Source organism: Phyllobates terribilis, unplaced genomic scaffold (assembly GCF_046119375.1).
Source record: "Phyllobates terribilis strain yellow unplaced genomic scaffold, ASM4611937v1 Scaffold_3__8_contigs__length_932513732, whole genome shotgun sequence".
In the NCBI taxonomy this organism is placed as follows: domain Eukaryota; kingdom Metazoa; phylum Chordata; class Amphibia; order Anura; family Dendrobatidae; genus Phyllobates; species Phyllobates terribilis.
The window spans coordinates 105,829,300-105,841,809 of NW_027362763.1; the positions used below are offsets into that span (position 1 = coordinate 105,829,300).

General features: G+C 46.9%; 1 protein-coding gene across 1 annotated transcript in view; it reads left to right on the forward strand.

The window, feature by feature from the left end:
* SPATS1 (spermatogenesis associated serine rich 1) overlaps positions 1-12,510 on the forward strand; it is a 144,051-nt gene that overhangs the window by 54,188 nt on the left and 77,353 nt on the right. The window lies entirely within an intron of this gene.

The window sequence follows — 12,510 nt, forward strand, 5'->3', positions numbered from 1 at the left end:
TACTTGTCACTATTCCATGTGTTAGTTGTGTCTTCTGAGCAGTTTTTCAGCTTTTGGACACCTTTGAAGGTGTTTTCTATGTGTTTCTATGTGTTTTTGTTTGCCTGCCGTTGGTTTTAACGGTGTTCGAAGGTGTTCGACGAACAGTTCGACGAACAGTTCGGCGAACACACGGGTGTTCGACGAACCGAACCGAGCTCGAACACTACGGGGGTGGCTCAACACTACTTGTGACTAGAGATGAGTGGTGTTCGACTCGAACTGTTCGCCAATCTCAAATTCGAGCTGTTTTGGGCGGTGTTTGAGCCGTTTGGCAAACACGAACGATTTGAAAAAAATTCGGCTGTTCGAGGTTATGTTCGATAACTGTTCGTGCACCAAAATCATAACTGGATTTTTTCTTAGTAATGCTGAAAATTAATGTTAATACGCAGTTTGAGTGTACTGCGGGGCGGGGGAGGGGCAGGGGATGGATCTCTGCAGGAATAATGAAGATCTCCATTTTTTTTTCTCTTTCCCGCATTTGCAGTGGGGAGGTGCAGTCTGTCAGCCTATCAGCAGCGCACACACGGAGCGAACTGCTTTTTTTCACACAAGCAAGGGCATGTGTCATTGGCAGTGTATGTCACATGTCCTTGCCCTATAAGACCCAGCCATTTTCCCCTTCGCCACCATTTTCTCACTGCTGCAGCTGCGTGTTAGACGGCGCCGCTGTTGCTGTGTGCGCTATACTTTGTTAATTTCAAGCCAATTTTTGCACAAATCTACAGATAGCTTGGGAGTAGGGAAGAGTTGTGATTGCAGTCCTTTTAAGGACTAGGTTACATCATTTCCTACGACTTTTATCAGGCAGGTCTGTGCTCTTAAATAGATAGGTTGTGGGAGTAAAGACTAATTGTAAATGCAGTCCTTTTCAGGGCTAGGTTACATCAGTTCCTATCACTTTTTGACAGGCAGGTCAGTACCAGTGCTCTGCAAGTTTTATTCACAGCATTTGGCTAAACCTAGCAAAGCACATCCTTTTTGGCCTATTGCAGAGTGTGTTAGTCGGTGGAGTAGCCTATCTGTGTTGCAAGCTACGCCACGTGTGTATAGAATACAAATTTTTTTACTGCACCTAGTGAAGTAAAACCTTTTGGGCATAGCATCAATCTATTAGTCCATCTATACTGACCTCCATCAGGTTGCAAATTCAATATAATTTTTTTCTGCATCTATCTCTGAAAAAATATTTATGCTTCTAGCAGTGTGTGGGACTTGGTCTATTAGTCCATCTATACTAACCTCCACCAGGTTGCAAATTAAAAATAATTTTTATCTGCTTCTAGCTCTGTAAAAATATTTAGGCTTCTAGCAGTGTGTGGGACTTGGTCTATTAGTCCATCTATACTGACCTCCATCAGGTTGCAAATTCAATCTAATTTTTTTCTGCATCTAGCTCTGAAAAAATATTTCACCTTGTAGCAGTGTGTGGGACTTGTTCTATTAGTTCATCAATACTGACCTCCATCAGGTTGCAAATTCAATCTAATTTTTTTCTGCATCTAGCTCTGAAAAAATATTTAGGCTTCTAGCAGTGTGTGGGACTTGGTCTATTAGTCCATCTATACCAACCTCCACCATTTTGCAAATTAAAAATAATTTTTATTTGCATCTAGCTCTGAAAAAATATTTAGGCCTCTAGCAGTGTGTGGGACTTGGTCTATTAGTCCATCTATGCTGACCTCCATCAGGTTGCAAATTCAATCAAATTTTTTTCTGCATCTAGCTCTGAAAAAATATTTAGGCTTCTAGCAGTGTGTGGGACTTGGTCTATTAGTCCATCTATACTAACCTCCACCAGGTTGCAAATTAAAAATAATTTTTATCTGCATCTAGCTCTGAAAAAATATTTAGGCTTCTAGCAGTGTGTGGGACTTGGTCTATTAGTCCATCTATACTGACCTCCATCAGGTTTCAAATTCAATCTAATTTTTATCTGCATCTAACAGAGCCAATACTTTTGGCCTAATACCACAGTTTGGCCACTCAGCTCTGCTCGGTTCCCATCCATTGTTTTTTTGTGCAAACAACTCCAGAGTTGTGAATAAGTTAACCACCAAAATGAGTGGAAAAAGGCCTGCTGCTGTTGGAAAGGGGAATAGGCGTGTTGGGAAGGGGTAAAAAGGTTGTGTCCGTGGGGTAGGTGTTAAAGCAACAGTAACATCTGCACAAGAAAGACCATCTTCCAGCCAAACTAAAATGTCTACTTCTTTTAGCAGACAATGTGATGAGATCCCTTTCTTACGGCCACCCCAATCGCTACAAATTCCAGATGAGGCACAAAAACAGCAGGTGCTTCAGCGGATATCAAGTGCTCCTTTAAGTGGGCTCTCCTTCACCTCAACATCAACATCACAAATACTCCAGTCCTCAGAGGTGTCACCCCAATCGCACTTGCTTCCTCACAGCTCCCAAGTCTCCAGCTGCCCATCGTAGTATGGGGTAGAACAGATGGTTGAGTCTGCAGAGCTGTTTACTCATACTATAGCCTGGGAATCAGAGGTCGGCTCCAGAGCTTCTGTGAATCCAGACGAGGAAATGATCTGCACTGATGCCCAGAATCTTTATGAGTCGGATCCAGGACCAGACGCAGAAAGTTCTGACCATAATGTAGACCCTCATTCGCAAACTGTAACTCCTGTTGGGGGAGACAATGAGTAAGACGATGATGAGACTCAAATACCTGATTGGAGCGACAACTTTAGTTTTTTGTCAAGGCAGGAACAGGTTGGCTCTGAGGACGACAGGTGTGATAACACACAGGGTGATGATGATGAGGTTGGAGATCCCACTTACTGTCAACCCACAGTCAGCCAGTCGATGAGGTCAGCAGAGGAGGTGGAGGAGGATGCTAGTGACGACGAGTTCAGGTTGCGCCTTCCTGGACAGAGACGTAGTACTGGAAGCACGTCAACAACTGCATCCTCAAACACAACTCTGGCTCTGACCACAAATCGTGATGGCTCTTCAGGTCACATGGGTGCTAAGCCTTGCATAGCCTGGGCATTTTTTCAGATCGATAAAGATGACCCAACTCGTGTTATCTGTAACATTTGTCAGCAAAAGCTAAGTAGAGGCCAAAAAATACATAGTTTGAGTACTTCATGCATGAATCGGCACATGGACATGAAGCATAAGTTGCAGTGGGAAGCTTACTGTGCTACAATGCGGCCTAGCCGGCCGGGCCACCCACCGTCTGCCCCATCTTGTGCATCTGCGGCCTCTTCATTCTCTGTGACTGGGAGGACAGCAGTCACCCCTGTTTTGGGACGCAGACCTGCCACCTCTTTACCCGCAATAGCCAGCATGATTGGCAGGTCATCATTTTCTTTGGAGGTGGTAACAGCAGCTGTTGTTGAGCGCTGTCCGACATCGATAACACCACCTTTGGATCAAGGTAACCTAACATGTCCGCCTGCATCTTCCTCACAGACCGGCAGTTTGCCGGGGACACCCTTCTCAACCCCGTCTAAGCACAACAGCCAGCCCTCGGTCCCTCAGATGTGGACAAGTAAAAGACCATTTCCTCCTAGCCATGACAAAGCTAAGAGGTTGAATTTCACCATCTGCAAGCTCTTGGCTACAGAAATTCTTCCTTTCCACCTGGTGGACACAGAGGATTTTTGAGACCTTATGTCCGTCGCAGTGCCCCAGTACCAGATGCCCAGTCGGCACTACTTCTCAAAGAAAGGTGTGCCTGCGCTCCACCAGCATGTCGCACACAACATCACCGCTTCTTTGAGAAACTCTGTGTGTGACAGGGTGCATTTCACCACAGACACTTGGATGAGTAGGCATGGACAGGGGCGTTACATGTCGCTGACTGGGAACTGGGTAACTATGGTGACAGCAGGACAAGGGGCTGCTGTCCAAGTCTTGCCGTCCCCACGAGTTGTGCGTCAATCCTCTTTATCTCAAAGTTCCTCCACTGCTTCTGCCTCCTCAACCTCCTCTCGGTCCTCCACCTGCACCCAAAGCCTGTCTGGTCATGCCACAAGCTTTCTAACTGTGCAGAAGGGTTCCTGCACATCTTCATACTATGCTGGCAGCAGGGCTCAATGTCATCAGGCGGTTTTTACTTTGAAATGTCTGGGAAATGTGAGTCACACAGCTGAGGAGTTGGGATCAGCTCTGGAGAACCAGTTTCATGAATGGTTCTCTCCACTGGACCTGAAACCAGGGAAGGCCGTGTGCGACAATGCTGCAAACCTGGGTGCGGCCCTTCGCCGGGGCAATGTCACACACGTGCCTTGTATGGCTCACATGTTGAACCTGGCTGTCTAGCAATTTTTAGCCCATTATCCCGGACTAGATGGCCTTCTGCAGAGGGCACAGTCGCTGTGTGCTCACTTCTGCCGTTCGCATCCCGCAGCTCAGCGACTTACATCTCTACAGAAGTCGTTGGGCCTACCACTTCACCGGCTAAAATGCAATGTGCCTACCCGGTGGAATTCAACTCTGCACATGTTGCAGCTACTGTGGCAGCACCGACAAGCCCTGGTGCAATACGTTCTGATGTATAGCCTGGGCCAACGAGATCCAGAGGTGGGGCAAATCACGCTGGAGGAGTGGTCTCAGATCAGGGACCTATGCACCCTTCTGCATAGTTTTGAAATGCCGACGAAGATGTTTAGTGCTGACGATGCCATTATCAGCATGACTATTCCGGTGATTTACATGCTGGAGCACATGTTAAACAGAATTCGGGGTCAGGTGGTGTCACAAGAGGAGGTGGAGGAAGTAGAGGAGGAGTTGTATGCGGAAGGGCTAACATCTGCAAGGTCCAGACGGTTGGCAGCACCAAGGCGGCAGGCATGTGAGGGTGGGGGAGATGGTTTTACCAGGGCGCATCGTAGCAGCCAAACTAGTGAGGAAGGTGCAGGAGCCCAGGAGGAAGTGGAGGACGAACTGATGGAAGACTCATCAGATGAGGGGAGACCTTGATCACATTTCTGTTGTGCGAGGTTTGGGGGAGAGGGCAGAAGAAGGAAGCATGATTGTTACCTCGCCACCAACACAACAGGGACTTGGTGCTCCTGGATGCGCAAGACACATGAGTGCCTTCTTGCTGCACTACCTGCAACATGACCCTCGAATTGTGAGAATTAGGAATAATCCTGACTACAGGGTTGCCACACTGTTAGATCCCCGGTACAAAAGTAAATTTGCAGAAATTATTCCTGCCATAGAAAGGGATGCACGCATGCAGGAGTATCAGCAGCGACTGTTGCAGAATCTTACATGTGCTTTTCCACAAAACACCAGTGGTGCACGTAGTGAATCTCAAAGTTCCAACTTGCCAACCGTGGGACCGTCAAGTGTTCAGCACTCAAACCGTAACAGAAACACAGTGTCTGCTGGTAACATCAATTTTGCGGAATCATTTCACCACTTTTTTAGCCCATCCTTTGCAAGGCCACAGGAGACAAGAAGTCTGACACATAGTCAACGCCTAGAGACGATGGTACAGGAGTATCTCCAAGTAAACATTGAAGCCATGACTGTGTCACTAGACCCTTGCTCTTTTTGGGCTTCCAATCTGGATAAATGGCCGGAGCTCGCCACTTACGCCTTGGAGATCTTGTCATGCTCCGCAGCCAGCGCTCTGTCTGAACGTGTGTTCAGCGCTGCTGGTGGTGTGCTGACAGATAAGCGCACGCGGCTCTCCACTGATAATGTAGACAGACTCACGTTCATAAAGATGAACAAATCATGGATCCGAAATGAATTTTCAACCCCTGTGTCATCCTGGGGAGAGTAAAAGCTTGATGATTTGTTAAAATCACCTCACCAACCGTTTTAAGCTTTCAAATTACTAATCATGTTTATCTGTATCTTGGCTGGAAAATAATTTGGGCTTTGTAGCAGTGTGCAGTACTGATTCTGTTAGGCCACCTATACTAAGCTCCACCAGATTTAAAATTACTAATCATGTTTATCTGTATCTTGGCTGGAAAATAATTTGGGTTTTGTAGCAGTGTGCAGTATTGATTCTATTAGGCCATCTATACTAAGATCCACCAGATTTAAAATTACTAATCATGTTTATCTGTATCTTGGCTGGAAAATAATTTGGGTTTTGTAGCAGTGTGCAGTATTGATTCTATTAGGCCACCTATACTAAGCTCCACCAGATTTAAAATTACTAATCATGTTTTTCTGTATCTTGACTGGAAAATAATTTGGGCTTTGAAGCAGTGTGCAGTACTGATTCTATTAGGCCATCTATAATAAGCTCCACCAGCTTTCAAATTAATAATAATTTTTAGCTGCATCTAGGCCGGAAAATAATTTTGAGTCTCCTAGATGCGCAAGACACATGATTGCCTTCTTGCTGCACTACCTGCAACATGACCCTCAGATTGTCAGAATTCGAAGTAATCCTGACTACTGGGTTGCCACACTATTAGATCCCCCACACTCTTCGATCAACCTTTTCATTTTAATAAAGAACAAAAAATGGTCATTTTTGAAATTATAAGCATTAGCAGGTTATTAGAAACTGAAATCAAACAGTTTTCAACTCAAAACTTTATCCTAGGTGATTTTACATTTGCACAAAGGACCCCTTGTTCGAAAGGAGCTTCTGAACTGTCTCGTCCATTGAATTTGTCAGGTTTTGGTTGGTTTCTGCTTCAATTGTTTTGCATGAGGACAGAATACCCTCCCAGAGCTATTGCTTAGATGTGAACTGCCTCCCGCCATCATAGACACTCCTTTTGATGATGCTCCAGAGGTTCTGAATGGGGTTGAGGTCAGGGGAGCATGGGGGTCACACCATAAGTTTGTCCCCTTTTATGCCCATATCAGCCAGAGATGCAGATGTGTTATGTGCAGCATGAGATGGTGCATTATGCATGAAAATGATCTTGCTGTGGAATACACGTTTCTTCTTCTTGAACCATGGCAGGAAGTGCTGTTAGAGAAACTCCACATACATTATGGAGTTCATCTTTACCCCTTCAGGGATCCTAAAGGGGCCGACAATCTCTCTCCCCATGATTCCAGCCCAAAACATTACTCCACCTCCTCCTTGTTGGCGCTGCAGCCGTGTTTGCGTGGGGTGTCCATCAACCAGCCATCCTTCACTCCATCCATCTGGACCATCGAGCGTTGCAAGGCACTCATCGGCGAACAAAACAGTTTTGAAGTCAGTCTTCATGTATTGTTTGGCCCACTGGAGCCGTTTCTGCTTGTGTGCAGTGGATAGAGGAGGTCAACAGGATGGCGTACGCACAGCTGCAAACCTCTGAAGGACTCTGCATCTTGTTGTTCGGGGGACGTTGGAGGCACCAGCAGCTTCAAAAACTTGTCTGCTGATATGACAAGGCTTTTTTGCCGCTGCTCTTTTAACCTGACGTAATTGCCTGTAGGAAAGAGTCCTCAATTTTCCCTTATCAGCACGCACACGTGTGTACTGTGAATCAGCTACATACTTCTTGATTGTGCGATGATCAGGATAAAGTGTCTTGGCAATGTTGATTGTAGTCATGCTTTGACCTAAACACTCCACAATTTGTTGCTTCTCAGCAGCCGAAACATCCTTTTTCTTTCCCATTTTGGCAGAAAATGTAGGCTGCTTAATAATGTGGGACAGCTTTCTTAAGAAGTCTTGCCTTTCATTGGACACACCTGCCAAACTAATTAGCACAGGTGTCTGCAATTGCTTACAGTGATATAAAGAGCCCTGACACACATCACCATCAATGAGTTTAACTGACAAATAAACAAATTCTTCCCTTATCACTCCTAAACACTTTTTGCATAATAGTTTGGAACACAGTGTACATGTGCTTTTCCACAAAACACCAGTGGTTCATGTAGTGAATCTTACAGTTTTAACTTGCCAACCGTGGTCTGTATGGAGTTGTTCAATAAAGGGCCCAAAATTAAGATAACATAGACGGGAGAGGTCTCTATGAATAGGAATTCCTAAGTATTTGATACCCTGTGAGGGCCAGGCAAAGGGAAAGTTGGACTGGATGGAATCCTGTATGGTTTTGAGGAGGGAGACATCGAGGGCCTCAGACTTCGCTGCATTGATTTTAAAATTTGACCATGTAACAAAGTGATCTATTTCAGCCATAACAGCAGGGATGGATATATGTGATTGAGTGATATATAGTAGGACATCATCAGCAAATGCAGAGCACTTGTACTCGGTGCCTCTCACCTCAATCCACCTAATATTGGGGTTATGGCGAATTGATGAGAGCAGGTGCTCCGTCACTAGGATGTATAAGAGAGGGGACAGAGGACATCCCTGCCTTGTCCCATTGGTGATTATGAAAGGTGATGAAAATGTTCTGACGCTCCCCCTGGGCCTTGGGACACCCGGAGCCGGACCCTTTTGGTGGATGCTGGTGGTTGTAGTCTCCGTGGCGGCGACCCGTTTCCATGGCTCAGGGCGGTCAAACCAGTGGCGGAACTATTTATGTGGTTTTGATGTTTAAATGTCCGACTACGCCACCCGTGGATTGCGGTCAGAGTGAACCGCCGCTGCAGGGCAGACCACTGAAGCTGGTGTTGTGGGTGCAGCAGAGCGTAGTATAACTCCCCAAGGGAGTAGTACAGCCTCAGGGCAGTGTATGCGGAGGATGGGGGTGATGGTGCAGGGCAGCAGCAGTAACGACACGGAGTCAGTGATGCAGTCCAGGGCCTTTACTCACAGTTCTTATTATCCAGACCACTTCTGCAGGTAACGGCTGCCCACGTTGTACTGTGCTCACCAGGTGAGGGGCTCAGGCAACTCCCAGATAACTTTGGAGCACTTCACAGGACCCCCTTTGTGTGTCCTTTGTCTGGCTTTTCTTACCAACGCTTCTGTCCGGATGGCCTCGGGCCTCCTCTTGGTAAACTTGGTGCCAGTTTCCCTGACCCTATGTGGTGCCTTCCTAGCGGGTGTAGCGAGGGGCTACGCCACATGAAATGTCACAGCCTCCGGTTTCTAGCTGAGGGTCGTTTCCTGCCTCCACTAGTTTCGGGGACCGGTTTCCCCCTTTGGCCTGACCCCTCCATGCAGGTGGATTCGGGCGTGCGGTGGTGACTCGCCCGTCCGCACCACTGGGATCCCTTCGTTCCTCGTTCCTGGAGCCTTCTCCGCTCCTCTTCCTTCATTCTCCCTCTTCCAGGCCTGGGCCTCTGTTACTAGGCCTGCATCCGGAGCAGAGCTCATGCAGAGCCCCTGCTCCCTGTCACTTCTGCTCAGACTTCTCTGCACTGAACTAAGAAGGTGCCCACCTTTTATACTCCCTTCTCCATGCACCCAGGAACTGCTTCTTCCCTGCACCTGCACTACAGGGTTCCCCTTCCTCGGTGTTTCCTCCCCCCACTCCAGCCAGGGACAGGGACTGTCGTGCCCATCTCAGGGGTATCTTGGTCGCCCTGCCCCACGGCAATGTGGTATAATGCATGCAGGTGTCGGGGTCCTGATCCACACTCCATCCTTACCTGAGAGTGAGATATCACACCTCTGGGTGAGGTGCAATACCTCTGTAGCAACCGAGCCCTCGGGGTGCTACAGTTCCATTTATCTTCAGCTTATGTGACGTATTTCGATACAGGGTCGTGATTTTTGGCTATAAAAGGGTCCCCTAGACCCCTACCCCAAGCTTTTTAAGAGAATAATATATGGCGTGCCAGGAGACTCTATGGAATGCCTTCTCAGCATCCAACGAGAGTATTTAATTACAAATTTTTAACTGCATCTAGCCCAGGAAATTCTTTGTGCCTAGTAGCAGTGTCTGCTAGTTAGCGGATTATCCCAGCTGTTAAGCAAGCTACACCACCTGTAGTTTGGACACTTAATTTTTCAAAGGAAATGCTTCGGGACCCCGAGATACTCAGTGACGCCTTGCGCTGGACCGCCGAGCTCGATCCTTATAAAAGCTTTTTAACTGCAGCAGCTTTAGTGGATGCTACTGGAGATGGAATTACGCGGCTGCTGGCATGAGACTTGCCCTCCAATAGATCCTTGTAAAAGGATTTAAAGTGTATTCATTCAAATTAGAGAGACAATTTAAATTAAAAAGCTTAGACCTGCCTCCACCACAGGGGGGCTCGCTCGACCCACCAGCGGACAGGCACCAGTATTGGGAGAGGGGGGCTGGCCGTCAGGGTCCACCGCAGCTCTGGCACAAAGCCGGCGACACGGAGGTCGCACGGGCAGGAATGGACTGGCCGTGTCGGATTTGCACTTTTTTGGTTTTAGAAGGGCATGACATGCCTATATCTGTGTCTCCACCTCCTTTTACTCCTCCACCTCTTTTCTTTTCGCATGACTATGTGTACTTGTCACTTTTCCATGTGTTAGTTGTGTCTTCTGAGCAGTTTGTCAGCTCTTGGACACCTTTTGATGGTGTTTTCTATGTGTTTCTATGTGTTTTTGTTTGCCTGCCATTGGTTTTAACGGTGTTCGAAGGTGTCAGACGATCAGTTCTGCGAACATACGGGTGTTCGACGAACCGAACCGAACTCGAACACTACGGGGGTGGCTCAACACTAGTGGGGTTCCCCGTAATTTTAGTCTCTAGTGGAGGTTAAACAGACGGCTGGGGCAGATGTTTGAAGCCTGGGAAGTGCGTAATACCCACGGAGCTTCCCAGGCTACTAATATAAGCCCCCAGCTGAATACCTAGCCTTTACCAGCTTTTAAATTGGGGGAGCCCCCAAAAAAATGACGTGGGGTCCCCCCTATTTTAATAGCTAGCAAAGGCTAGGCAGACAGCAGCTGGGGGCTGATATTAATAGCCCAGGATGGGTGCCATAAATATTGGCCCCCTCCCAGGCTAGAAACACCAGCCGTCAGCCACCCCAGAAATGGTGCATCCATAGGATGCGCCAATTCTGGCACTTAGCCTCGCTCTTCCAACTGCCCTGTAGTGGTGGCAGTGGGGTAATAGGGTGGGGGTTGATGTCAGCTTATAATGCCAGCTGACATCAAGCCTAGGTTAGTAATGGAGAGGCGTGTATAAGACACCCCCATTACTAACCCCATAGTCAAAGTTAAAAAAAACACAAACACCCAGAATAAAGTCCTTTAATTGAAATAAACACACAATTCTTTAATGTTCTAAATTAAACCATACTTGCCATCACGCCCATTCCAGCTGAAGCCAACGATCTCCTGAAATTAAAATAATAAACCAACCTCATCCTTACCTTTCCATGGTTCCCAGGAAGGCTCCAGCTATGCTACATTCACATGACAGGCTGGATAGCAGCCGAAAGCCTCCATCCCGCTTGCCATGCCATAGACACTGAGAAGCGTAGGCATGCTTGCGCTCCTCGGTGTCTGGCTGTGACGGCATACAGATGAGCCGAATTCATTTCCAATGAACTCAGCTCACCTCATGCACGTCACTGACAGCGTGGGAGAATTCTCCTGCGCTCAGAGCTTGAGCAGGAGAATTCTCCCATGCTAGGATGGCATTGAGATGACAGGCTGGATCTCAGCTGAGCGCTGCCATCCAGCATGCTATCCTTCATAGACACTGCAGAGCGCAGGCATGCTGCACATCTCGAAACTTCATGGTATGGTGTGGTATATGGGGTACAAAGATAGTGGGGCCATTCTTCATCAGTGGAAACCTCAATGCCACTGGATATCTGAAATTGCTACATGATGATGTGCTGCCCTCTTTATGCGCTGAATATTGCATGTTCCTTGAGTTTTTCCAACAAGATGGTGCACCACCACATTATGGGTGTCAGGTCCGAGCATTCCTACATGAACAATTTCCTGAAAAGTGTGTTGGTCGTCGTGCATGGCCACCAGTTGCATGGCCACCAAGGTCTCCCGATCTGACCCCCTTAGACTTTTATCTTTGGGGTCATCTGAAGGCAATTATCTATGCTGTGAAGATACGAGATGTACAGCATCTGAAACAACGGATACTGGAAGCCTGTGCTAGCATTTCTTCTGTGGTGTTGCTATCAGTATGTCAAGAGTGGGAGAAGAGGGTTGCATTGACAATCCAACACAATGGGCAGCACTTTGAACACATTTTATAAGTGGTCATAAACTTGTAAAAAACTCATGAAAGAATAAAGTTAAATTAAAACCAAGCACACCATTGTTTTTCTTATGAAATTCTCAATAAGTTTGATGTGTCACATGTCCCTCTTCCCATTGAAAAAAATTAAGTTGGATCGAAAATGGCCGACTTCAAAATGGCCGCCATGGTCACCACCCATCTGGAAAAGTTTTTCCCCTCCCATATAGTAATGTGCCACAAACAGGAAGTTGATATCACCAACCATTCCCATTTAATTTGTGTATCCATATAAATGGCCCACCCTGTAGACTGGTAATCACGACAGAGAATAAAAGGTATTGTCCAGTGATAACTTATTGATCATTGAGGATCAGATCACTGTAACTGCACCAATTGGCAGAATGACTGCTACTATTATTATTATTACTACTACTACTACTACTACTACTACTACTACTACTACTACTACTAC